The following is a 25,372-nucleotide window of genomic DNA, read 5'->3' on the forward strand; positions in this document are numbered from 1 at the left end:
AGAAGCTGGCGGAAGGTGAGCTGTACCCTAACTAATGGCTTTTAAGTACAAAGAGAATCCTTTGTTTTCTGCCAGTAACTGCTTATGAAAACAGTGATTGCCAAGAGGTGCATAGCTGGAGCATTCCTCATCGTTCAACAGAAACCCTTTTCAGTGGAGTATAGGCCTACATGGTTGTACCTGCTTTAGAGGTATGCTTCTATGCTTTAATGTGCTTGCTTCTGAAGTCTTCTGTCACTATATAGATATTTCTGGTTTTTGTTAGTTTTTTTCCCCCATAATGACCTTGACCTTCAACATAGACATTTCTCATGAAGTATGACAGGTTTTTTTGGGGAGGGGGGGTTCCAACACACACCATGGCATTGACTTTTGTGGATCTCATTGTCCTGTTAAGGTGCTGCAGTGGATCTTCTCGAGATCAAAGGTTGCAAGCTGTGCATGAGTAGCCAACATCAGTAGGGCAGTTGAAACAACTTCATTGAAGTGGAATGAACATGAGCAATAGCAAAGAATTAGAAGGCTATTTTTCTGACACATAGTTCAGTCTTTCATTCATTCATTCATTCAGTCATTCAGTCATTCACCAATATAACACAAGGCAAATTATGCTTAACCCAGTCTCATGCACACAATTAATGACTATAGACCTCATAATTAATTTATTTGAATTGATCATTTTACGTTCCTTTGAAATATTGTAATATTTTCTGTCTTGGCATTCATTATCCTAAATTACTCAAAGCATCACCTGATCCTCATCCTCATATTAATGAAGACTAAGGTCCTTTATGGGTTTTTTTTCTAAGTTGAGAACAGAATACCTTCTTGAATTCATTTTTAATCGAATTCCAATACTGGGTCACTCTCTAATTTCCTCCTTTGATGTCCCCTCCCACACGCCCAGCTCTCTTAAAACTCTCTGATGTTCATCCATAGAGATTCATGGGCTTGGCCCTATGGGACTTGGGTGGCTCCAGATACCGATATTTATGTCCACACATAATTTGAACCAGGGTAATGCACTCTGCTGGAACATCACACTACTGGCGTTCATGCAGAGCTTTCCTTCTTGTTGTGAAGAAGGGTGATCGTACAAGGTACACACCCAACGCCTTTAAAGTTTCTGATTTGGTTTGGGTTGCACAGCAGCACACGTCGGCATCCCAGATTGAAAATAGTTTGTGTTGTGAGATTTTGCGTCTGTTTTCTTTTTTGACCTTCATCTGATTAACCTTGCTTTGTGGTGGGTCATGGCTGACCCGTCCCTAAAATATCTCTCTTACTTCCGTCCCATACCATAATGCCTCTGTCCCTAAGGTCAGCCGGAAGTTGTGGATGACTCTTAGCTTGACTCATCATGAGAGAACAGGCGGCCCTTCGGTACCTCTGCTTAACTCTATACCGCCTCTCAGAGTGAGTGACACATTCCGGCTCTCTGTCAAGTCAACTCAGCAACCCGGCTGAGAAAATATGACTCATGCAATATGCTGGTCCACGTTGGTCATGCACTATAGTATTGGACAAATAACAAAACAAAGGAAATGGAGATAATTAAAACTGATTTGTCATATAATAATTTAGTCTCTTCTAGTGATTCTGGAAGTTTAGGGCCCCCCAAGGGGACATGGAGTAAGAACAAAATAAAATAACAGAGAGAGAAACCTAACAAAACAAACTACAGATCAAATTGTGTATGGCAGTACTCCATAGCCTAAGTATTCATTCAATGATTGTTCACCTGATAGATAGATAGATAGATACTTTATTGATCCCCAAAGCTCTGCTCAAATAATATAAAAATAGTTTACCTGATTTATTAGATAATCAGGTGTGTAATAGAACCATAATAGAATAGCTACAGTATACCACAGCTGATGGAAATGTTTTATCAAAAGTGAAGTTGCATTATGAGAAGGTTTCAATCTGTACACTGTGATTATGGTGGTTGGTCTATGGAAAGGCTCACTGCCAAAGGGGGGTCTACCATAAAAAGTCTGGGAACATAGACCCTATGTCCCTGCTTGTTTTCCCTTTTGCATTTTACGACAGGGAAAGGACGTAAATGTTCTACCTGCAAGCATTTTAGCAGAAAGTATGAAGAGAATGTAGTGTTCATTCTTCTTGTTACTTTTAATTTTGCTATATTTAGTGTCATGTTACTTTTTGTGAGGATCTATCATCACATGCTCAAACTCCCATTGTAATAATTGTATCTTATATAGTAAAAAGGCCTACTAATTGGACACCATCCACAGAAAATGTCAGTCCATACCTCAGCAGAGTAAGACACACCTGGGCACGCACACACACACACACACACACACACACACACACACACACACACACACACACACACACACACACATGGCCTATTTTTGACCATGACACATCAGTATTGCATGGCTGCCCAGAGGAGATAATGAATACGGTATTTTATCTCCATGGTAGGTAAGTAGGCTGACATTTTTATTACCATGGCTAATGGAGAAGAAAGACTGGAAGGGCTGCTATGATTCTAAATGCTTCTCTGCTGGCCCTGTCTCAGTCCACTCATTTCACACTGATGGTGAACCCCAACTTCCTCTAGACAGGGCTATCTGTCTCTGTGGCTGCATTGAGCGTGGGTTAAAATCAATAAACCATAAGCTCGCTCATCTCCTATCTAGTGTGAGGTACTCACAAACACTCTCATAAAACACGGACGTGTGTGTGTGCGTGCGTGCGTGCGTGCGTGTGTGTGAGAGAGAGAGCGTGCTTGTGTGGTTGTGTGTGTGCGTATGTGCACGTGGATCCCAAGGCAAACCAAATTAACGACACAAAATCTCATTTCCTGATAACTGGCTGAGACAAGGTACAATGTATTACTGTGAGTTTCCAGGAGGATAAAAGAACCTTCCTGGGAATCGCAGTCCATGGAGGAAATGTCGTTGCCTTAAAAACAGAGAGAGGAAATGTGTTCTTTTTGAATTACCCACACTAATGAGCAGAAATAAATCATTTTTATTAGTCGTGCTGGTTAAAATACTCATGATCCACAGCTCTATTAGAACATTGATGGAGTACAGGGCCAAGCTCTTCAATTAGACACTAGTTTTATTCAGAGCCAGTTACTTAAATGGCAGCAAACCTGATTCACGAGACTGGGCCTCAGACTGTTTTGCTTTGAACAGTTGGACTCATTGATCTAGGGAGTCAAACCTATTCTTTTGGTAGAACCTGATTTTTGAAGGAGAAATACCGTATATGACAATACTCATAGCTCAAAATATCATTACACATCTATGGAGTGGGTCCCTGCAGATAAACCAAATATGTTCACTTTTGTCAATGTAAAGAAAGTGTATTAAAAAGGACTGTTTGTGGAGTCAGTGCACTTCCTTGCTGTTATTCTAGTTGCCACCATCTTGTAAGGAGAAAGTCCATACAAATTGATTACAGAATGCAGCACAGAATACTGTCAATGGATGCAAAATGCGATTTGTAAGGACTAGTCACTAGTCAGTCTAAGAAGCTGTAGAGACACACAAGACCCATAGTCATCAATGAAAATGAAGGTCTGGAGGGACAAAAGTGAAGATGTTTGCAGGAGATAAGTCATGCATGGTGACGGTGACGTTACCCTCCTGCACTTGACTTTAGGTGTGCCCTGTCAGCTCACCTCTCCTCTGTTGGGCCCTGTTCTCCCCAGCGCCCCGGCCCACTGACTACTGCACCCCGTGAGGAGAGTACTGTGCGCCAGAGACAGAGACAGAGAGAGAGAGAGAGAGAGAGAGAGAGAGAGAGACCCTGTCTGGACACAGGGCATAAGGCAGGAGGGCAAACCAAGGCCTGAAAATAACCACCTCCCTATTAAACCCATTTTACTCCTGAGCTTCAGAGGGGCATGACAGCAGAAACTGCCTGGAACGTGTGCTGGTGGGATATTTTTAGACACACAGAGGCCCGGCGAATACAGCCGTACACACTAAGCCGCGATGACTGACACAAAAGCATGCCACGGGCGTAAGCAAGACAAGGTAATAACCCAGTTTTTCTGGGATGGCAGACTTAATTTGTGTCTTCCATCGTGGTCCTCTGCAGTTCACAGAGCCCTCCCAAGTCGAACAAGAAGGTTGCCTGTCTCGTGTGAGAGTGCCCCATTCAAAAGGCTCCAGGCTGCGTTTGTGGAGAATTGCTTGATAAGTTGCTTTGAGTGCACAGTTATGTCCAAAGCAGAAACACCAATTGGTGGACAGTGTCTTTGAGTCATAGTGTGTATGTATTTGCATGTACAGGAGTGTGTGTGTGTGTGTGTGTGTGTGTGACTGTGTGTGTGTGTGTGTGTGTGTGTGAGAGAGAGAGAGAGCTATATACATAAGCTGAGATCCTGAGGGTAATAATTATGCTTTCCTGAAATACATGTGAGCAGAACCATCAGTGAGACTTGTCTAAGAAGTTAACTATTTTAGCACCAGACTTGTTTTCATACATCTTGCCTCTTGCTCCTCCGTGCACATGTATGCGCGTCGAGAAGGCGTCCATCGATTGACGTGGGGTCCCAATCATTGGGAAGCACACGAAATCCACAGGTGCGTTGATGACGCCATTCTATTCACGCACAGTATGTGCAGTACACAGACGCGGGAGCATATCTACATGTACATGTTGATAACAAACTGCTTTTCCTTAAGGTGTCATCCTGTAGCATTAGCTCATAACTGCAGGAGACAGTGACGCTTAAGATCCTTTGAAGTTGAAACATGTGAGCTAAAAGACTCCCTGGGGTTGTGGATACTGTCTCATGAGGTGCATTCGCTTGATTTCCTTCACTGCGATTCCAGTAATCTACAAAGCTAGGTCTTTAAAGCCAGCCATACAGTTGTCTGCCTCACATTTGGCGGTAGCGTTGATGTTCAGATGTAGTGTGTTGGTCTGGTGTGGCACAGAGTTCATTGTTATGTTGGTGAATGGCTTCTCCTCTTCGCTCCTTTAAATCATGAAGGAGCTTAACATTGTTGTGAACTAGGCTTTGCACAAACAGTCCATTCAGTTCAATTAGAGAGATCTGCCTCACACTCTTCAGAGAGAGGCCCATAAATACATCATCAGAGCGTAAACATTTTCCCACCCATGTTTACTGATGGCTGGGACTCCAGTGAAACCACATGTTGTAACCCCTTTAGAGAGCACAGCAGAGTTTCTGAACAGTCCTTTGTCTTTCTCACACAACTCCCTTGTGGGACGTGTGCGCTTATAGTTTGCCATCCGTTGTGACGGGCCTCTGAGCGATAGCTCACAGGGGAGGATGGGAAGACTGATGACAGAGACCTTCATCGTCTCTCCCACAGAAAAATGCTGCTTGTTGAAAATTGTCAGAGAGTGTGTGTGGTTTTGGGTGGGGTGGAGTAGGGGGGGTTCCTCAGAATGTTCTATTCAGGCAGGTCAAGCTGTAAGATGTACTCACTTTCTGAAGACTGTCTAAGCCATTAGCCAGTCTTCAGACTGTGAGTACCTCAGAGCGCTTTTGGTCTGTTGCCTTGGTGATGTAATTTTGCTTCCTTCCCCTCCTCACAGAAGTGAAGCGAAAGTAGACATTGGGTCTGTTCACAACAAGTATGCAATTAGAGAAATTATTACCGTGTGGAAACTACGGCTTACTGAGGAACAGGCTGCAACTGCAAGGAAGGATAGAATACATTTAATGTTCATGTATGTGTGTGTGTATCTATGAATGTATGTTTTTTTTTGTTTATTTATCTTGTTTTTTTTTTTTTTTTTTTTTTAATTCATTCATCTATGATAAACAAATAGCAACAAAGTGGAGCGGCAAGCATGATGAGCTCAGCCAGTCAGGATAAGCATCAGAACTGGGATTCTGGGATGCATTATCACTTAACCAAGTAAGCCCACGCCTACTGCTAGAGAGGTTTGGGAGACTCAGTGAAACTGAAAGACTGTCATGTCTAGCATGAAGCAGCACAGAATATGGAGAGTCAGAGGGTGGGTTTCTGGCAGCTTCTGCGGACTTTAATGTGGTCTTTGGGGCAAGAGCTGATTAATCTATCCAAACAAATCCATCCCCCACATCCCACGATGCACTTTTCATTTTTAATTTACTATGCAGGAAAGGATTAAAAGTAACATTAAGTTACAGTTAAGCTGGTCTGACTCAGTTTAAAGGCACCCTTAACAGTTTTTTGACCTTAAAGGGATGGTTCGGAGTAATTTCACCCTCGAGTCCTTTGCACCATGACCTCGAGCCAAACACTCCCCAGACGCTTTTTTGTCTTCGTCAAACATTGTTTAAAGTTAATGGTACAGTATCAACTGAATAGCTCAGTGCAGGCGCTAATGGAACCAACGGTGAATCTCGTAAATTATCCCGCTAATAATGCCCGGAATCGTACCAAACTTCTACGGTAGAACAAATTCTCGATGTCAGGTTCCTACGTCACAGTCCTCCGCCATATTGGAATTGGGGAAAGAACATCGTCTCCGCCATAGGAGTCCATGCAATTTAGCGTCAAAAGGTAGTAGTCAAACTTTTAATTAACGTGTCATTTTTATAATTTGAGTCATTAGCTGGAGAGACTAAGGCCTGATATATACACAAATCGAATTAGGTAGGTTTGAATTATACGAGATGCCCGTACGAGGTACGTGAAGACCGGTGGATCTTCACTAAAAAATGAATGGGTTCCTATGGCGCTGCATGGCGGAGATGTTTTGTTTCCCCCATTTCAATTTGGCTGCGGCCATGAACCTGACATCGATTTGTGTATATATCAGGCCTTAGTCTCTCCAGATAATGACTCAAAGTTAAAAAATGACACGTTAATTAAAAGTTTGACTACTACCTTTTGACGCTAAATTGAATGGGTTCCTATGGCGGAGACGATGTTCTTTCCCCAATTCCAATATGGCGGAGGACTGTGACGTAGGAACCTGACATCGAGAATTGGGTCTGTACTTATAAACGGAGGCATTGGAAAGTTTGCCCTTAGCAAGACATCAGCCACCTTTGAAATCAATGGGACATATGGTTTGAGAAATATGCGAATAACAGACAAACAAATAGACAGACAGACATACGTTCCTGTCATTTATAGATAGATGGATGTATGAAAAGAAGACTTCTGAGTGACCATAGTTATTTTTGTAAGCAGGGAATGGAATGCCTGTGAAACTGACCTAGTGCCTATAGTGTAACTGATCATATTGTGTGTCAGGAGAGTGATACAATGTGCACGGTACAGTGAAGTATGTTTTCTGATAAGCTGCTGGGCTCTCTGATTTAGCACATCTGTAGTTAGTTGAGATGAAGCAGGAGTGTTTGCCGTTTTAAATGTTTGATAAGCCCACACGACTCCTTGAGCTTTTGGATGCTAACAAGTAAATGCTTAAATATTTTTCCTTTTTGATTAATCCTCTCATGTTGTATGCCACAAACAGTGTAGGTGGATGTTGAAAAGTCCTCCTTTAATATGCATGTGATTTGTGGATCAGTGCTGTGCTTCAAAAAATACCATGTTTATAAGAACCCCCCCCCCCCCAGCCCCCTCTGTGATTTTCGCTGGTGTTGCTACTACTGCATTATTACCTGCCCCCCCCCCCCCCCCCCCCCCCCACCCACCAACAATGACACAGCATCATTTCTCTTGATGTCGGCTTTTTTGTCTTTTACACCTTTAGTTTGAAGGGATAGTGAAGTGAGTGACAGGAACCAAGTGGGAGAGAGAGATTGGAATTGTTTGGATTGGGAAATGACCTGGGTCGGACTTGACAACCTGAGTCCCCATGGGCACATGGACCCAAATTGTGCCACAGCACCCCCCGTTGAACAATTTTCTAACATTCTCTGTAAAAGAATGTGAGAGGAGCATACTTTGGGCATGCATGGCATGCCTTTCACAGCCATGGTCATACCTCATTCACACCTAAAGGAAAACTGGGGACAAGCATTATGAAAAAATACAGAAACATGTTTGAAAAATGATATGCATGTTTGTAATTTGGGACCATCAGGGTACTGATTGTCTGCGTGTTGTCACACGTAATTTTCTGTTACGGCACTCCAAAAGTATTTTTTTTTAACTGCTGAAGAGCTTCACCTCCCTGAGGGGGGATTATGCCATGCCATTCAAATGTCATGTGACGATGAGAAAACTGCCTCCAAAAATGACTCATTAATAAAGTGCTGTCCTGCAAGAAGGCATCACAGCAAAACTCTGCAGTGGCTATATCCCTCGCCCACCCCCCCAATAAAGAACGTTCTTTCCTGTCATTTTACATTTGCAGTTCTCTTCATCATTGCAATATGATTTAGACAACCTTACGTCACTCCAAATCAGCGCACATTCTTCCTCCAAAATAGAATGCCTTGCTTTTCACATTTCCTAAAATGCACAGCATGCATCTGTGTCAAATACTGAAGACTCTTTGTGCTCGTAAAATCAAAATATTATTTTAAAGCAAAATTGCTCTTGTAAATCCTCGTGATTGCAGATGTGAATACTGTCAATGCTCCAGTATGTGCTCCTTGCAATAGCTTCAACATATGTTCCATCCGCTGTTGAGTTGAGTTGAACTTAATTCCAGACCCCCCTAAGCATCTGGCAACCCTAAACTCTTCACCCTGGAGCACTGGCGCATTTTGTGTGTGTGTGTGTGTGTGTGTGTGCCCTGGCTATTTGTTCGCCATTAGAGAGACAAGTGTTTGGTGTGTGCACTCGGATGGCCACCTGCGGTGCGGTGCGTGCGGTTCTACCTGAGACGTTCTGCTGCTCAGCTGAACTCTACGTGGCTCCTCTGTGAGCTGGAATCAGTGGGGGGAGGTGGGGGGGGTGGGAGGAAGGGCTCCTGAGGCAGCCTATCAGGAAAGGGCACCGGAGAGTAAATCTTCCTTTTCCCTTTTCTGTCTCTTTTTTCCCCTCCCTATCTCTGTCTCTCTCTCTCTCTCTCTCTCTCTCTCTCCCTCTCTTCATCCCTCTTGCTCTCTGTCTCTCCCTCCCTCCCTCTCACTCTCTCTCTATCTCCCTCCCTCTATTTCCCTCTCTCTCTTTCTTCATCCCTCTTGCTCTCTGTCTCTCCCTCTCTCTTTCTCTCTCTCTCTCTCACTCTCTCACTCTCTCTCTCTTCGCCGTGTGCAGGGCTTAGCCAGAGCTGCTGGAGTGCATGCACACAGCAGAGCCACAGCAAAGCAACTGTCAAACAGTAATCATCTGTGCCGTGCGTCTCGTTAAAACCGAGCACAGACTTCCCTCCACTCAGAGATTACGCTCCGCGCTAGCGGCTGGCTTGTGCTTGACCGGCATCGGCATCGGCCGCGGCTAGATTAGGGATCAGTTTTTGGCAGGCTCGGGGATCATTAAAGGGATCGTTTTCTTCATAAAGCGCGTGAAGTGATTAAGGAGAGCTGGACAGTGGTGGACAGAGCGTGTGGTTGGTGGGAGAAAGGGAGGGAGTGAGTGAGAGAGAGAGTGAGAGAGAGAGAGGGATGGACACTGCCATGTGTGTTGTGTGTGAGTGTGAGTGCATGTGTGTGAGAGAGAGTTGAGACAGCAGAGCGCTCGGTGTGGAAGAGAGAGAGAGAGACGACCACAGGCTACCAGAGTGCAGAGCAGAAGGCATCGGGACGCAGGAGCACTGAACCCGTCAGCCGGGGGGGAGCGGAGCCGTGAGAGCTCACCTCATCCTCATCTTCATCATCACCCTTGCCACCCTCATCCTCAACCGTCGCACATGTGGAGTGTCCAGCCGCCAGGGCAGGGGGGGAGAGGCTGCTGAAGACGCAGCGTCCGAGCTCCGGCCTCCGCGTCCGACACGAGCGGCTATCGTCCAGCGTCCAGAGGAAGAGGAGCAGATATTGTGTGTTCCAGAGGGGTGTCTTGACGTTCATCAGACGCCGGCAATTACCAAAGCGGGATGTTAACCAGGAACGCTGTGCCGCCACCCAGAAGAATCCACATTCCACTCTAGGGTCACCTGCTAACCTGACCTCTCCCTCTAACCTCCCCCCACCTCCACCCCCCATCTCCACCCGAACGCCCCACTTTCTTTTTACTTTCCCTTCCGCCCTATCGCTCCCAATCCCCCACGAGTGACCTCTGCAGGACAGACCCGGACAGCCCTCCCGCGCCCTAAAAGATCGCCAATCCTGGAGCAGCTCTCTCCGCGACCCTTCCCTGGAAAAAGTCAAAGATGATGTCCAAGCCGTCGCGCCTGGCCAAGCCCTCCAAGTCGTCCGGCCGCAAGGAGCCACCGGGCAGCCGCTCCCGGATGCTGAGTGTGGGCGAGAGGCTGATGAGGGCGGGCAGCGAGGGCAACCTGGTCAGACCGAGAGCCACGTTCCAGCAGCAGCAGCAGCAGCAGGCTGGCCACCACGAGTCCCACAGGAGTGTCTCACCCCTGGCTAAAGGTAGGAGCAGTGGGGGCATGATATGGACATGCATATGCTCTCTCTTGCGTGTGTTCTCTCTCTTTCACTCTCTCTCTCTAGCTTTCTATCTGTCTCTCTTTCACGCTCTCTCTCACCCTCTCTCTCTCTATCACCCTCTCTCTCCCTCGCTCCGTTTTAAAGGGAGTGCACATGCTAAGTGGGGTTGGCAGGGCTCCAGTGGGCTCTTTTTTTCCGTTGTGAGGTTCACACTGTACAGATCACCCCTGGTGGTGAGAAATAGGTCATGCCTTTATGTTGCATTGTCATGTAAATGGCTCAATTGTGTCTGTAGCACAACAGGATACAACTGCAGGGTGCTCCCATGCGTTCCTGTCTGTTGATGCCTCCTGTCTCACACACGAACACACACACACACACACTCTTTCATCAGAATTGCTCTCTCTTTCTGTCTTTTGCTCTCTCTTCATCCCTCCTTCTCTCTCTCTCTCTCTCTATCTATCTCTCTGTGCACACCCTCACCCACTGCATACAGTATGACCTGAGCTTAGATCAGCATGCCTGAGGAGTGGGTCTTTAAGTCCTGGGCATTCCTGACTGAAGCAGTGTCCCGCTGGTATTGTTCACCGGATGCCCTCTCTGCATGTGGGGGATTAAGGAGCAGCTCGGGCTTTCACTGGCCACTCTGCTGATTAGTAACATTCCCGTCATGATCATCACATTCTCTCTCTCTCTCTCTCTCTCTCTCTCTCTCTCTCTCTCTCTCTCTCTCTCTCTCTTTCTCTCTCGAACTTACTCACTCAGTCTCTCTCTCTCTCTCACTCATACACACACACACACACACACACACACACACAATCATATAGAAACCTATGTATGCACAGGTCACTTTGATGAAATTGCCAAGCCAACATATGTATCATCTTCCTTATACGAAGAATGAAAATACTTGACCCGGCCTGGCAATGCAGTAATACCTCTGAGGTGGTACCTTATTATGGTAATCCCTATGTGTTGTTCAGTAAATCACATGACCATTTCCTTGGCAGTGTCCCTCTGTCCTTCGCGGATGTTTAGTGTACACATGTGTAGGGCTCCATACAGCTGGCATTTAAAGCAGTCTGTGCTGCGGCGCTGTCTGCCGGGTGCCCTGGAGGAAGGTCGAGCGCGTCAGTGCCCTGGCGAGCTCTGGGGAGCGAGGAGTGGCTGCGCTGCGCTGCACAGCGGCAGAGCTGAGGCACCACGCTCCGGAACTCCTGGGAAAAGAGTGGGCCTGGAGCCCCGGCAGGCTCCTTGGCTCTGGCGCACACGTCAGGGAGTCCGAGCGCCCCCCAGTGAGCCCGTGGCATGGCAGGGGAGGAGGGGGGGTGGTGTGGGCGGCTCTTAGCTCCACACCAGCCCTCTTGACTCTCTTTGACTCTGTCACCTTGGCGCCCTCTTCGCTTTCATCACCACAAGGCAGCGTCTGCCAGAGAGAGAGAGAGGCACGCATGTGGACCCGGATCCGGCACTCGTGCATGCGTCTGGTGCCACCAGGTGGAGCACAGAGCACAAGTTTGCCTTGTTACGGGGTGATGTAATCATCGTCCATGATTTTTGTACATGTCGGGAAAGCGTTGTCATTTTGACAAGAATGCCGTTCAGCATTTTTCGAAGGGGGGTTGACGCCGGATGCGTTCTGTCGGCCGCCGGAAGAACGACGTGCCAGAAGACTCCCGTCTCCTCCCACCAGCAGCGGCCCGCCTGTCCCGGAGACATTAGCAGTCCTCACACGCCGCCACCGTATAGGCCTGACATTTCCAGCGGCAACCTTCTGCCTGACTGGCTGGCTGGACAGGCAGTTCCACCCCACACAGTCCGGAAGGCTCCATCTCGCCTGAGAAGTGGAAAAAAAACATTTCCCTGAACCCCCCCCCCCCCTCACATATACACACATACACACACACACTGCATTCTGGGGCTGGAAACAACGGTCCGGATTTATACCACCCCTCAGGCGTCCCCTGTTCTCTCTCAGATGGTTATTTTCCTGTGGAGCTCAGTGGCCACGAGTCACACCCCATGTCCGCCAGACCTGTCAACCCGATGTATTCTTCTTTTTTTTTAACGCCAGTGTAATTTGCAGTGTTTCAGTGGAATGACATGTGGAATGACATCTTCTTCTACCAAAAATTGTTTCTTTTCTGAAAAAAAGAATGGCTGAATGAAGTCAAGGGAATATGCTATTTGAACGGGGGCTCTTTTGTGACTGCTAGAGCACCACTAGGACTGGAATAGCATACTTTATCAAGGACATATTGAAAGATATTACGGCCATTACTTATGTTTAGTTTTATGGACTTCACAGCACTCTGCTTGGAAATGAGTCGTTGAATGCTAGCGTTACTGTGGCTGCAATCTGAGTCACATTACTACTGTGGTGGTGATGGTGGTGTTGGGGAGCGCTGCCTTGCATGTACCTGCTCCCTGGCGAGGTCTTGTTTGCCTTCATCATGCCCAGTGATCTGTGAATGACGCATTTAATGATACCGTTTTTCATCGGCGATCTCAGGGCAGGCGCTCGGAGCAGATTGCGGGGCTTGGCAGAGGACACAGCCTTTTGCGACTGGGCAGTTGCGCGAGCGGCCCCACGCGGGGCTTCCTCTCTTCGCCCCTGCCGCTGAAGCATATGCCTCCGTTTACCCAGCCGTGATATCTTCCTCTTGATTACAGATTAAACACTCTCCGCGCCGGGCACAAGACTGGCCACCGCCCGGGGCAGCTCAGCAGCCAGATTGCCGCAGAAACGTTTCATCTGTTTTTCTCTCAAAACGCAGGCCGACCGGTCGTTTCAGATCGCCATCTCCGAAGGTAATCGGAGGCGTTCGCTCACGCTCCTGCACACACTGCGGGGCTAACACAGCTGCAGCGCTAATCGCGCATTAAGACGAGGAAACTAAACGTTCCGTCTTAACTGCGCCACTTCCCGACTGTGGCGGGAGCGTAGAGAAAATTCTGGAAAGCAAATGATATTTATCATAATTAGATGATGGCCCGGTCGCGGGTGTGGGAAACGATTTGGTTTGCTGGGCTGCGTCTACAGTAAGTGGTGGAGCTGCCCTGCTCCCGCTCCGCTCTGCTCTGTGGCACGGGGAAAATGTCCTCCATTACACCCCTCGGTAAATCTTCTGGAACACTGAATTGGTTCGCCCCGTTCTTTTCTGATGACTTACTACTTGTCACTACCTCACAGCCAAAGATAGAAACAGGTCATTTTAAATATGAGTTGACTTTGCTTGCTTTATTGAAGCGTGTGTGTGTGTGTGTGTGTGTGTGTGTGTGTGTGTGTGTGTGTGTGTGTGTGTGTGTGTGTGTGTGTGTGTGTGTGTGTGTGTGAATTTTGTAATTACAGCAAGAAACTCACGCATTGCTACTCATAATCCAAGCTTACGCAAGCACAAGATTTAAGCTGAGGATGTCATATGCAAGGCATAAGCGAAGGGCATTGAGTTTTGTGAGCTCTAATATGTGTATGTGTGTGTGTGTGTGTGTGTATGTGTATTGTGTGTGTGTGTGTGTGTGTGTGTGTGTGTGTGTGTGTGTGTGTGTGTGTGTGTATTGTGTGTGTGTGTGTGTGTGTGTCTGTGTGTGCGTCTGCTTGCCTGTCAGAAGATATTTGAGGACGGCTTAGCGCACTGTTTTGTGTGCATCACACAAAATCACCTCCTACATAGGATAATGAAGGAGCCCTGTCCACCCCCGTCTCTGTTGTACTACTACAGCATGGGTTTGAGCTACAGGACTCCAATTAAGGCCTCACAAGTCACATCATGCTGAACAGCCTTGCTATTTAAAGGAGTAGTAGTACAGTAGGAGTAGAAACATCCTCCATTAACTATATTGCTAGTATTGATTATACAATACCAAATTGGCGCTTCTTTTTTTTTTCTATCGTAAAGTCATAGTCTTCAAGTGGTAGCCTACTTTGTGAATGTTCCATGGTTAGGGACGTTAATGGCACAATTCTAGATGGAATGTGTGTTAAGTGTCCTTGGTTGTTGTTTGTGTTGCCAGCACTTTACAAGATACAAGGATGCAAGGAGGTTTATTTGTCACAAGAATATAATTACTAAAGTAAAGAATGCAGTGAAATTGTCAGTTCCTTCGCCTGTGTGTCCATGACTAATAAGCAGTCCCTCAGGGCTTTACCTATCTTTCTGCCCACACCAGATACAAACATAGTCTCTTAATACAAGCGGCTGAGACAGCACCACAACTGTGGAACAGGAGGCGTTTGAGTGATGATAACGCAGAATATGAATCAGTAGGCCATGGCCTTTTCAGCTCTGCAGAACCCAACATGTCACAATGGAGAGTTCTAATTAACTGTGTTCTAATGCCCCTCATTGAAGAGCTGACCATTGTGCATGACCACTCTGCTGTCTTGCTCTTTCATCTATCTCTTTCTCTCACACACACAGACACACATACACACACACACACACAAGCACACACACACACACACACACAATACTATCTCAACATGTTTCTTTTTGTCTCTGTTGCATTCTTTGTGTCTCCCACACGCAGGTCCACTCTAGTTGCATAACTAACCTCCCTAATTCTGCTACCCAAAGTATCCCTGTAATGCAGCAATTATGCCGATCTCCATGTGTCACCACGCCAGTCTAATCCACAGGAAGCGATTCAGTCCGACAGCTGTGTGGTCTCATGCCGAGACAGACGTTTGCTCCGGCCAATCAGTTTGCACGATGCCTGCCACAGCACCTCCCACGCCTCTCCTTCCCACCCTCCATCTCCTCCCGCCCCTCCCTCTTTTTAAGCTCCTGGGACAAGTGATGCACAGTTCCATGGTACGCACGCACACACACACACACACACACCCCACACACACACACACACCCCACACACACACACACACACACACACACACACATACTAACACTCACACTCTTACTCATTCACACACGGACACACACAATGCTCATCCCAAACAGCTGTTCACTCAAGTTAGTCTCCAGGCCGGCTGCTTGTTGGGAGTGATTTAGGTGATGGCCTGTGATGTTCCCCTCAGCTTCGCAGCCTCCGCACACAGCCCCAGCCACAGCTCTGGCCAGAGCAGTCGGAGGGAAGCTGTTTAGGAATCTTTAGAGCTACGCTTAGCTCTGACGACAGAGCACAGGAATAACGAGGGAGGCCGCTTGTTTAACACGATGTGTAAACAAACAAAAACGCTCAAAAGTGAAATAAACGAGCCCGATCCTCTGCGACGCCTCCCCTCCCAGATGTCCGCTCGTGGTCTCTTTCCCTCTGAGCTCGCGGCTCTAGACACGGCTGTGGTGGCTGAGGTGAGGGCCTCTGCTGCAGCCCTCTAATCTCTAATCCGTCCCTGGCCATAGGCGCTAACGGAGGCCCGTGAGCCGCTGTGGGAAGACGGGGATAATGTTCCCAGGCAAGGCAAGGCGCGCACAGGACTGCTGGGCTCCGTGGTTGGGAGGGAGGGAGGGAGGGGCACCCTGCTCCACACACCACAGAGGAGCAGGCGTCATCATACTCTCATGTGAGGAAAACATGTTGCAGTCATGGAGCCACATGACACAGAGAATCTGAAATGGAGAGGGAAAGATATTGATGGGCTGAGATAAACGTGCTGCTAGAGAAAAATAATGTTTTTTTGACATATGTGTGTGTGTGTGTGTGTGTGTGTGTGTGTGTGTGTGTGTGGTTTTAGAACATAAGAGTGTATGCATAAACAATGTATACATCAACAATCATTGAGCGACCAAGGGGAGAGCATGTAGGACATGGAGAGAATAAGTTGAGAAGCTTTTTTTTTATTTCCTAGTGCATGGCAACACCTTATTCTGTACCGCTATGTGTTACAGCTAGTATTCTAACAGACAACAGGCATCTAGTTTTTGGACAAGAGCCACATGATATCTCACTATTTAGAAATACAGAACAAATAGCTGGAGGGAGCACAACTGTGGTTGTCAGGGAGCCTTTGGGGCTGGCTCCTGGGGAGGGGGGGGGGGTTGTGGTGTGGCCTCCATCCCCCACCCCTCCACCATCGCTGCCTGTCTGCCTTGTGCGGTTTATTTGTCTAGCACTTAGACAGCTGGCCTGCTAGTCGGGAGAACTCCAGGCCAGCCTGACAAAAGTCATCTGTTACCGATTCCACATTCTTGGCCAGGAGGACTGCGATGGTCAACGGCGTTCGCCAGCCAGCGGGGGCAGTTCAGCTTATGCCCAAGCCTTGGAGATTTATGTCTCGTTTCAGGCAGGCCGAGACCTGGTGCATGCTGGTGTGCCATAAAGCAGACACCAGTCACACTACACACAGAGTGGCTGCTTTGAGTGGAGTGGGCTGTGTTGTCTCACCTCGCCTCGTTGTCTGAATGTTAAATGCGCCCCGTGAACTTCATGGACGTTTTATTTGTCACAGACAAAGAGATACTACAATAGCATGCAGTGAAATGCCATTAGTTGCTCAACTTCTTCTAGTGCAGTGGCGTCCCGAGGGGTCACCAACTATTTATAAAAGCGAAGAAAGAAACAATAACAAGATTTAATAAACAGAGAGAGAGCGAGAGAGAGAGAGAGGGGGAGAAACAAAACAGCAGTGGAATGCTCTGTGGTCGTTAAAAGAGTTTGCTGAGTTTGTCCGTTTGGCCAATGTTGCCAATGAGATTAGCGTTGGCCATATGAAACCTTACCCAGTGATCCCACAGTGGCCAGTGAACCGTGCGGCACGCTTTCATCAGGCGCTCAGCAGCAGGTTAGGAATGTGGTCACTGTTAATGGTTAACTCTCGTTTTTAAAGCGCAGGAGATGGAATTCACCTTTTTTTTCCCCAAAATGGCAGATGCCAGTGAGGTCTAACCTCACTGTTGGCCGAGTCCATGTTTGTTTGTCTGCTTATTCGTTTATTTACAAATGTATTTATTCATTCATTTATTCGTTCGTTTGGTAAGCTGTCTCAGCTTGTTAGCACATGTTTTTCAGTTGGGCGTGTGTGTGTGTGTGTGTGCGTGCAGTGGGAGTGAACAATGGATATTTGGTCAATAACCCAAGTGCTCAAGGGTGCCCAAAGAAAACAAAGGCTGCATGCACTGTGTCCTGTCCGTAGCTCAAACAGAGACAGGTTTCCTGTGGTTTGTGTCAAGTCTCTTGTTCGACTGGGTTCCGAAGGGTTTAAAGTCGCCACGTTTAATCTGTAATTGCACATCGCCTTCTTCCTTCTTGCAGGTTTTCCTTCACACACACCCACCCATACAGCATCTCATGCACCCGCTTCTCTGATAGGATCTGACAAATGACAGATTCTATTCAGTAACATGAATGGCTCTGCGGAGGTTAAAGCGCGTCAGACACAACAACAAACACGGTGCCGGTATCAGATCGACTGTCAGGAGTGTCGGCGTGATTTCTCACTCCTCCTCCTCCTCGCTCGGACGTTTCAGGCCTCCTGTGTGTGACCTTGCGCTGCCCCCTCGAGCGTGTGTTTGGAGTGCTTTTCTTTTTTTCATCTCTGTCCTGTCTGTCTTCACTCTTCGAGACTCTAATGTTTTCTTTGCCTTTTCAGTGTTTCTTCTCTGCTTTGTCCAGTGATGTGGTTAGATCTCGCAGGGCTTTGAAGTGTTGCCGAACTGACGGTCGTGTTCCCTCACATGTTTGTTGCTCTTATTAGGTCACCAAAAATTCATGAAAGTTGTCATTGTGTCTGTGGTTGAAAGCTTGGAGTTTATAAAGACATGCATTTGTAATGACATTCTAAGGAACGTGATTATTCTTTAACTTCAAAAAAACAAGTGATATTCATGTTGTGGATCTTGTTTCAGCCAACATAAGGACTGGTCCACTGCTGTGCTGGGCTTTCTCTTTTTTGCTGGGTGTGGCATTTCCCCTCTCTCATGTTGTGCCCCCTCATCATCTCCAATGGATATCGCACACCACACCATCCCCTGAATCAAGAACTTTCCATCTCACCATGTTCACAGCTGTCTTCCCCTGTTAGTGACCCAAAGTAGGAACTCATGCACATACAGAAAGGGACAAAAAAAAAAAAATCCCTTCAACCACCCAGAATTTTTCCTGCCCTCTGTAATGCAATCTGCAGTTTTTTCCTCCTCTGTAAGCACACAGTCCTTTCCCCTCGCTTCCTCCCTCGCTCTCTCTCTCTCTCTCTCTCTCTCCCTCGCTCTCTCTCTCTCGTTCGCTGGGGTGTGTAGTGAACCGTCACATCGGCACGGCAGACCAGAGATCTCGCTCGGGGGCACGAGTGAACCAGATCAATCAGCTCGGCTTTGTCAAGCGTTCGCGCGGACCCCCCCCCCCCCCCCCCCTCCTCCTCCTCCTCCTCCTCCGCCGCCGCTCCTTGCATCTGTGTCTCCCCGTGCCGTGCACCGCTCACCCGGCCTGTCACACGGGAGACCTTAAGTGTCACATCCTTTTGGCAGGCTCCCCCGTCGGAGAAGATCCTGGCCGCGGCCGGGCCTGTAGGAACCCATCAAACTCCCTAGGTGTATTTTTAGGACCATCCGTGAGCGCGCGACTGAACGCCGCTCCGAGCTGGAAAAGCGCACACACCCCCGCGTGCAATCTAAGATCAACGGTGGAGACCAGAGTAATGTGGAGGGCCTTTAGCTCCACCTCTCCGATCCCCCCCCCCCCCCCCCCCGGAGGCAGATAGGTTTCTCTTTGCTGATGGCTCACAAGCACCTCTGTGTGTCCCATCTGAGAACAAAACGCTTTACAATGGTACGGATGCCACCCAGCCCCAGGGCAGAATAGAATAGTTAAATATACATGCTGGAGCATAGCCAAGGAGCTCAGGGCAAGGCTTCGGTAAACACTCTCACTCACACACACACACACACACACACACACACACACACTCACTCTCTCTCTCTCTCTCTCTCTGGGCCTGATTCAGGCAGACCTATAGCATTAACTCGAGCAAGAGAATCAAGATCAGTTCACACTGGATTTCTGGGCAGTTTTGTTTACCCTGCCACCGACAACGGAGCAGCGAGTAGCAATATTCCAGGTAATACACAACATTACATGGAAGTAATGGTGTGTTTTCCGTTAACCCGGTGTGACTCACCGCAAGCATGCCTAATGGTCATTTCACGAGGAGGAAATCGGAGCTGTTGACATAAAATTACATTAAGGTAGAGGACAAAACCACAGTGCTCTGTCTCTGCCCGCTTCCTCAGGAATTCACGCGCTGCCTCGTGTTCTAATGTCCGCATTCGCCGTCTCTTGGGTTGTGGCAAAGTTCTCGAAGCATCCACTTGATTTAAAATGTCAGCATTGCCCACTGGAGTATTCTGGAGTTTTGCTATCATGCGAGCTTGAGACGATCCTCCAAATGTCTTTGCTAGCCTGCGTGCATGCAGAATAGTTACACCAGAAGGCAAAGATAATATTACATTAAAGGTTCACACACTCTATAAATAACATGAAAGATACTGCGTGTCTGTCTGTGGTATAGCTTTTCCAATGGTGGTGTCATCCAAGATAGCACCTGTGAATCAACTCTTTACCTAGAGGCAAAGCCTGCTCTAGCCATTCAGTTTTTCTTCCTCAGAAACTCATATTGGCAGGGCTTATGCTTTTAGGCTGGGCTTAGGTCAGCAGAGAGAGAGAGAGAGAGAGAGAGAGAGGAGGGGAGAGAGAGAGAGAGAGATGCTTTCACTCTTACGCTGCAAGATTTTCTGAGGAAATAAATGTGATGTCATGGCATTTCTGAGGAGTGAGTCTGTCAGCCCTGGCTGTGCCCGCCAGCCAGCTCCGCTTTCTTATCCACGAGTTTTACATCAAATATTCATGCCATTCTCTTTAACTATTGGTTTGTTGTCTTGGTTACTCTTGCAGGCAAAAAAAAAAGACATAAAAAAACCCATTTGGATGTTACATTGTGTTACTTTCAGGCTAAGCAAACTGCCGTCTTCAATAGCGCACACATGAAGGCTGCCGCAGTCGGACAGAGCTGTGGGAGGGTGGTGTGGTAAACCATCTGACTGTAGGAATAATGATCGTAGTCAGTGAAAGCTGATGCTAACACAGAGGAGCAGGGCTATGAGGTAGCATGGGGGAGTCGCAAGAGGCCTGAGTCTTGGCCAGTAAATCAGTGGGTGTGCCCACTCCTCTGAGACAGAAACAGAGAAAGGGAGAGACAGAGAGAGAGAGAGCGAGACAGAGAGAGAGAGAGAAGGAAAGGAAGGATAACGTCAGGAAATGAGTGATTAACCCCGACGTGAATCTCTAAGCAACCATGAACGGTTCCTGCAAACAAAGGCAGGTGCTGGTAATACAAAAGAAATGGCTGTGTTGAGGTTTTTGTTTTGAGTTTGCAGTCGGTTTGAAAACATGCGGTTAGTTTGATTCAACCAGGGCAGTCCGATGGTTTTCGCATTATGTGTCCTAAAACAATACAAGGCAGTCAACAGCAACAAAACAGTTCGGGAACCATGCTTTCTCTCCCCTGCTCTTTGTGATTTTGCAGGTGTGTTACAATCCCATAATCTCAGGCAGCCCCTGTGTTGTTGTCAGTCAAGGGTCATGGCTGGGGTGTGTGTGAGCAGGATCGAGACGCCCAGCCCCGTCTGTTTTGAAATGTGAGGATGAAGTCACTCATCTGTAGGAGCCCAATGTCCTTTGTCCTGCGCGAACTTCAGGAAGAAGAAACCACACCTATGTTGGAGGAGCGAAACAGAGGATGTAACCCCCACCCCACAACCACCACCACCATTCCACTCTTTCTTACACACAGGCACACACACACACACACATACTGAAATAAGGTTAGTGATTCCTTAGCAAGACTTCTTCAAGCATTGTCTCTCCCCTCAACCCACCACCCACTTCTTTTTCCCTCTTACTTTTGCTCTCTACTTTCTTTCTCTCCCCCTCTCTCTCTCTCGCCCTCCCTCTCCCCCCCCCCCCCCCACCCCCCCACACACACACATGAGAACACACAGACACCCTCCCTCAAATGCACAAACACCTCCCACCCCCAACCCCCAAACACACACACACACACACACACACACACAACTTACATAAACATTCTCTCAGTAGAGAGGCCACTGAAAAGCTGGCTGGCTGAACTGGGTTGGCACAGTGGAGGAAGGGCAGGCCACTCGAGCACAGTCCTACACAACAGCACGCAGCACGGCCAAAGAGTGGACAGGAAGAGCCCGAGCCACCGGAGGGGAGGGATATACACATACATACACACTCACACTCACACACTCACACACACTCACTCATTCACTATTCCAGCCGGATACCACTCTACAGAGCTGGAGACTTTCTCAGAGAAGGCGGGTGAGTGCACTCCAACAATACAGAGAACTTAGAGAATCAGCTGGAGGCATATAAAGCAGCTCGATAAACAAAATTGATGTCTTTCTTAAGAAGTAGTTTGTTTGTTTGTTGAAGCAGCATAGCTTTATCTTGTAAACTGAGTCTTACAATGTCTGCTGTAGACTTAGAGCTGAGGTTTTGCAGGAAGTGGCTGAATAAGATAAAATTGGTTAAGACATATAAGTATAAACTAAAGTTTTAACTGATCAGTAACTTGATGTTTGTGTGTGTTTCATCAGCTTATCGTATTAGGTAGCCTACAGTAATATGTGTGGGTTCCTGAAAATATATATCTATTTTTCCATGTCGGTAATGTTAAAGTCATTATTATTTCGTCTGCCACAATTTGATCTGTTAAACATATCCTGGGATGCGCCGAAGCTAAGAAAATTTGGGGACTTTCTCCTCCTTTCTCCCACCCATGGTATTGTCATCTGTTGACTCAGACCGCGGGGCACCTCCCAGAGTGGTCTGCCGGGCCGTCTCTCTGGAGCGAGCTGGTTTTTGCAGTAGTAAAGAAGACTCCCTGTGCTGTGCGTGAATGACAGAGTCATTCAGCGAGCTGTTGGCCCGGCCGCATAAATACACTTAGGGGACTGGCAGGAAGAGTGAGAGGCCGCATCGATCTCAGGACTTAATTAAACGAAGGGCTCGTCTGGAATGAAAAGTGAGGTCCGCAGGGAGGTTGGGTGGGGGGTGAGTGGGTGGGGGGATAGCGAGGGATGAGAGTTTGGCTGGAAGAACCCACAGGTTGTCTCCGCGACTCACTTTGGCACTCTGATTTCTCACCGCTGTGCTCAAATTCTAATGTGTGTGTCTGTGTGTGTGTGTGTGTGTGTGTGTGTGTGTGTGTGTGTGTGTGTGTGTGTGTGCGTGCATGCGTGTGTCTTTGCCTTGGAAACTGCTCTGTGGCTGTCTGGTGTTCTCACTGTAGTTTTTTTTTATTAGCTCAAATGTCCCATTTTATGGAATGGCTGGAAGATGGTGGCTCCAGACCCTAGAGCGCTTTCATTTCTCTGATGGAGACGGAACCAGAATTCCTTATTCATTTGGTGGCAATTTTCATACAACCCTGGAAACATTAAAGAAAATCATAGTTGTTTTTGTTGGACGCACATATTTTCTAGCTTTTATATATATTTTATTTTATATTGGCCAGCCCCCTCATGCAAAGTTATAGCCTGGCAGTTAACTGGCTCAGTCCACTCCACACAGTTTTACACTGGACAGTACTTTCTTCTCCTCTTTGTGCTTGTGTGTGTGTGTGTGTGTGTGTGTGTGAGAGTGTGTGTGATTTTTTGTCCATCAGGGTATTTACCACAGCATAATACAATGTAGTTTGGACCTCGCTCGTCATTATGGTATTGCATACCAGCCAAGGGGTTTTGGCTCGCCAGCCTCTCCGGCTAAATGAAGCATGTTATAAAATAGTGCTGGCCGATGAAGCTTAATTGTTTTGGTGAGCTGCTGAACTGCTGATGGAGACAACGCAGCCCAAATCTTTTGATCCGCATCATTTGTGTCCGAGGCTGTCCGGGAGAGCGTGCAGTCTGGATGACATTCCTCCGCAGTGCTGACCCAGGTTTATATTCAGGCCGCGCGTTATGGGCCGTGCCAGCGCTGATCTCCTGTAGATACGGAGGGATACGCTGGGACCGCGCGGGTGGGGTGGGGTGGGGTGGGGTGGGGTGGGGTGGGGTGGGGTGGGGGGGTCCAGACAGCCAGCAACAGGTGTGAGGTTCAGAGCACGGGACTGATGACTGATGGGAATTCAGTCACGTGTTGACAAGGCCTTAATATGAATGTGAGTGTGTGTGTGTGTGTGTGTGTGTGTGCGTCCTGGCTTGAGCCTCAATTTCAATGTTTGTTTCTGTGGAGGGTCAAAGCTCATGAAACATCAAACCAATAATACGCCAGGTTTGACCACATATGAGGGTATGTAGGTGGTTAGAGATTATGGCAGGCCCACTAGGGTTTAAGGTTTCACACTTCGCTGTGGGTGATGACGGTGATAAAGGCAGGTTGACGTCAGTTTAAAGCTGTATGGTTTTACTGTAGGGCAAACCAACAGCTTCTGAGACTTTACACAGACACTCCACATAAGCACGGCGATCATAGTGTATAAGCACAGATCTCGCAGGTAACCAAGGTAAGTCATCCAGAATGAAAAATAATCCCCAGAATGAGCATGTGATCTGGATTGGGATTAAAGATTGTTAAGTGCATCTATACGCTGGTGCCGCGCTGAATGCACAGGCCCGCATGTGCGCTGATGACTACGCTGCCACTGCTGATATTTTGGGCTCTTAATCATCCAACTGTCCTCAGACTGACATTTTAAAGTAGAACATCTTTGTATGAGTCATGGCCGTCAGGAAGTAAGCCTCGTTTTTTTGTCCCGCGTTTGGACAAGAGGCTCCGTCTCGGAGCGGACAGGCGGCCGGGGCTGATGTCATGTTCTGTTAGTACAAACAGACTAGGGCGGCGGGGCGGGTAATTGACGAGCTTGCAGAAACTTCTATCAGCCACTCTGAATCCCTCTGGAAGGTCCTCACTGGGTCATTTTTTTTACTCCCTCTACACCGCGCCGTTTTGTCCTCGATTTTTAAAGATGAGTGTGTGTCTGTGAGGACCGGCTTTCCTCCTCAGAGTCAGCACACGACAGATTGCTTAATGAAAGCACAATTTGAGAGCTCTGAGGGTATTATGTGACTTTAACGTCATGAATATGGATGAGGCAGTGCGAGGCGCATCTGAGTCACTCCTCTTCCTCTTCCAGTCCAGTTCGCTGTTCACAAAGCTGTGAGGCTGATGAGGTTAGTGGCTCAAGCACTCCTGCACTGGGTTAAGAATATCTCACTGCTTACTGGGGAAGCTCGGCTTGCCCTAGCATGTCAGTGAGGCGGTTGGCCTGATTACTGCCGTCCACCATTTTTTGCTGTGGATGGTGTGTAAAATTCATCAACAATTGTCAAAGCATTATATATCAATCTAATGATATTAGTTGAACGAGTCAAATAAACGCAGGCTGTGAATGGATTGATTTCAGTCTGTTGGGAGAGTGTTTTTGGGGTGTGCATATGCTTTGTGTCCATCTGGACCACATATGACATAGTAGTGTAGTGTTAGTGCTTCACATCTGTGCCAAATGGACCAGCCTGGGTGTTAAGGCTGGAGGGTATTGCAGTTAAACAAACAAGTGCCAAGCTCACGTACATTGTAAACATTCGCCATATACTGCCAAGTTTATGAACTGCGTTGTCCTCGATTGGAATGTACCACCTTAGAGTGCTAACTCTGCAGATCTCAAACATATCAGAGACCAAATTTTCAAATAACTAGTTGACGTGTACTATTAGTTGCCTCAGCTTCATTCAGACTGATACTAGGACCTAAATGTATGTGGAATGGAAACATTTAATACGGTCTGCGCCGGTTATGCTACAGCACTGGGATTATTGGAATCCTTTATCACAGCTGTCAGGTCCTTCAGCAGTTTTATTTCTTTCTGATACATTTTCCTAAAGTAAATCTTTTATAAATCTGAGAACCTCACCTCAGACGAGCTCGGCAGATGTTTCACAGTGCACTGTGCGGTGCGACCAGTGTGAGCCCCTG

At 47.5% G+C, this 25,372-nt stretch overlaps 1 protein-coding gene across 3 annotated transcripts in view; it reads left to right on the forward strand.

Annotated features, from left to right (window-relative positions):
• Positions 1–10,337: 10,337 nt before the first annotated feature.
• The window catches only part of si:ch211-207d6.2 (sickle tail protein homolog), a 56,087-nt gene continuing 41,052 nt past the window's right edge, over positions 10,338–25,372 (forward strand). The window contains exon 1 of one of the 3 annotated variants that reach the window (XM_062529023.1): positions 10,338–10,399. The gene's annotated coding sequence lies outside the window, so the exon portion shown is untranslated. Of the gene's footprint in view, positions 10,400–19,387; positions 19,428–21,600; positions 21,716–25,372 lie in introns of those variants that run through there. The other 2 variants (XM_062529032.1, XM_062529015.1) reach the window with 2 other exon arrangements.

The sequence above is a fragment of the Sardina pilchardus genome, chromosome 2 (genome assembly GCF_963854185.1).
Source record: "Sardina pilchardus chromosome 2, fSarPil1.1, whole genome shotgun sequence".
Lineage (NCBI taxonomy): Eukaryota > Metazoa > Chordata > Actinopteri > Clupeiformes > Clupeidae > Sardina > Sardina pilchardus.